Genomic DNA, 3062 nt, shown 5'->3' on the forward strand with positions numbered 1-3062 from the left:
ATGTAATTTGCAGTGAGGGCATTATTCAGGAAGAACTAATTGCTGTCATATCTGTAGTTGAGATCAGAGACGATGATTAGAATTCTGTTTTCTAAGATTATTTTTGTAGGCGTAGACACTGTCTCTCAGACTGCAAACTGAGATGTACTTATCTAGAAAATCAATTCCTTATCAATTAATTTATTAGTGCATTAGACTGGTTTATGATCAAAGTAGGTCTGATATTGTCTGATGTATGTATCTCATAGCTGAGAACAATGAAACTGCAGAGATAATCCCAATTTGTGATACACTTTGAAGTTTTCTAAGTTTTGTCTTTATTGGAATAATGTATTTTTACAGGTTGAAAATCCAGACAGCTTCACACTATAGGATTGTGTTATGTTTTCTTCCATACAGTGTGCAGCATTTTAATTCCTATAATAACAGGGCTGCTCAGTTTGCCAGCAGGAGGCCCCTCAAAGCAAGATGATGTCTCTCGGTTGGCAGATTTCTGTATAAATAAATAACACTCTGCACATTCCTCTCAAATACCCGAGTAAGTGAGATAATGCTATATAACTTTTTTTTTAATTAAAAAAAATAGCTGTATTATGTCAGTGACCTGTAATAATTAGCACTGCAAGGAGAAACGACAGCCTCATTCACCTTGCATCCATGCAGAAATAACTGAGCTCTATTTCCATGGCTGGAGAGAGAAGAAAAAAGCGAATGGAAGGACAGAACAGACCTTAGATCGCAGTCACTCTCATGCTCATAAGAGGAAGTTTACACTGACTGTTTTTACTATGTTGAATTTACCACTCAACACACTGCAGGTAAACACCTTGTACTCTAAACATTCAGATAGTCGTTGATAATAATGGTGTGGTGGATACATCATAAAGAGTGTGTTGCCATCTCCCTGAATTCTACATATTTTTCTGTTAAGTTTTCATCAATTAGCAAAATATTATACTGAAAAAAATTTATTAATTGAACATAATGATGCATTGAGAACAAATACAGTTTTTGGACCAGGATGGCAATATGTGTTTAAGCTTTTCTAATTCAAGACCTGAGAATATCATTTTCTTCACATTGTACTCTACTCTTTCTTAAAAAAAAAAAAAATTAATTGTGAACATTGAAATGTTTAATAAAGAAAAAATAAATCATATGTTATAGAACAATCTAAAACTAAGAGCTTTAAATTCATTCTCAATGAAAAATTTAAATGATTTGGTAATTTTGATTTTTTAACTGTGATTCCTAGTTATCCTAAGATTTTCAACAGATGTTACACAGAGAATATAGAAAAATTTGCAGTGATTTTGGGCCAGAAATTAAAGCCTCTGCTTAGACTTATGTCACATTGAAATTTATAGAAATCATGCAAACATACTTCAATGGGATTCAGTCCGTTGTACTTATTTGTACATTCTGCCTAGCCATTCATTTGTCCAGCACCTAACAGACATTGCACAGCAGTGGGAACAGACAGCCTGATGTACAAAGACCAAGGATATTTGGCCCTGGCTCCACAACTAGTTTATTTCAATCAGTAAGAAAGTCAGGGCTGTAGGATTTAATATACTTGCCATCCACAAAAGAACATCAGTAACAACAACACTTCAGATACTCAGAAGCTCTGGGTGATTTTATAAACAAACACATGTAAATTCATCACACTCTACTGAGATTGCAGATTACCATGTTAAATGCATTTTAATGTTTGCTCTGTTTCTAATATATATGAGATTTGGAATTGTTGGCTGGAGGTAGAATTCTTAAAATGATAATTTTTTCCAGGTATTTTATTTTACAGAAAATAAATTTAAGACACAGAGAGAGGAGTTATTTGCCTTAGTCACACATATATTCAAAAGCATTTATTTTCTTTTCCTTTGTATAGGCTAAAATTTTCATACTTCTGAAGTGGCAGTTATTTCTTTTTTATAATATTATATTTTCCAGTATATAAATAAATGAATGTTTACTAAATATATCTTGAAATAAAATATTATATACTCGTTTAAAAAAATATTTCCACAGTTTTTGTCCCCTATACTGGAAGCTTTTTTTTTTTTTTTTTTTTTTTTTAAGAATAAACAGTTTTATTGCGCTCAGACTAGGAATCCATGGGTCTTGGGGACCTCTGTGAATTTGTCAGTTTTCTTCTCTCTGTTCTTTTTGGCCTGCTTCTGTAGCCTCAGGAGGTGCTTCTTTTTCCGGTAGTGGATCTTGGCCTTCTCCTTTGTCTTCTCCTCCAGGGTGGCTGTTACTGCCTGGTACTTCCAGCCAACCTCACGAGCCAGCCGCCCTAGGTAGGCAAACTTCCTCACAGGCTTCAGATGCACAACCTTGAGGGCGGCAGGAACCACCATCCGCTGTTTCTTGTCATAGGGTGGCGGGATCCCATCAAACACCTTGAGGCGGTCCCGAGCGGCCTGGCCTCGCTTGGTCCGGTGGGGCAGCATGCCTCGCACTGTCCGCCAGAAGATGTGGCTGGGGGCTCAGAAGTGGTAGGGGCCGCATCCTCTTGCAGAGGAAGGCCAGGTACTTCAACTTGCTTCTGTAGAAATTGCCAGAAATGCTGATGCCCTCACAAATGCACAACCACCGCCTTTCCGCCCAGGCGGCCCAGGAGATGGCCTCGGCCATCGAGCACCAGGACCTGCCCCTCCGCCATCTTCGGCAGCAGCCTGGGAAAGTTATATGGGAAGCTGTTAATCTTCCAATATTCATGAAATATTTACAGTAACACATTTAGGTGACTCAACTTATGTTGTTGCTTTTCTACTATTTTTTTGTGCTTCAGGTTACTTCTAAATGTAGCAGTGATTTTTAACACATATTACTAGATTTGGTGTAGGTATATAATGTTTCATGGGTGTGTATGAAAACTAATGCAGTTGAGTAATGATGAAAATTATGTAAACAAGGGTAGTATTTAAACAATAAAGTGAAAATTTAATAAATATGGATATCATTGCTTTTGAGCACCTTTCTAACTTTCTTCGTAGCAAATGCAGTCATTAAAATTCTGTTTTAAGAGGGGAGGGGACAGTACCATTAGACAA

At 36.8% G+C, this 3062-nt stretch overlaps 1 pseudogene; it reads right to left on the minus strand.

The window, feature by feature from the left end:
* Positions 1-2105: 2105 nt before the first annotated feature.
* LOC101335097 (large ribosomal subunit protein uL13 pseudogene) lies at positions 2106-2671 on the minus strand (annotated as a pseudogene).
* Between the last annotated feature and the right edge of the window lie 391 nt (positions 2672-3062).

Source organism: Tursiops truncatus, chromosome 7 (genome assembly GCF_011762595.2).
Source record: "Tursiops truncatus isolate mTurTru1 chromosome 7, mTurTru1.mat.Y, whole genome shotgun sequence".
Taxonomy (NCBI): domain Eukaryota; kingdom Metazoa; phylum Chordata; class Mammalia; order Artiodactyla; family Delphinidae; genus Tursiops; species Tursiops truncatus.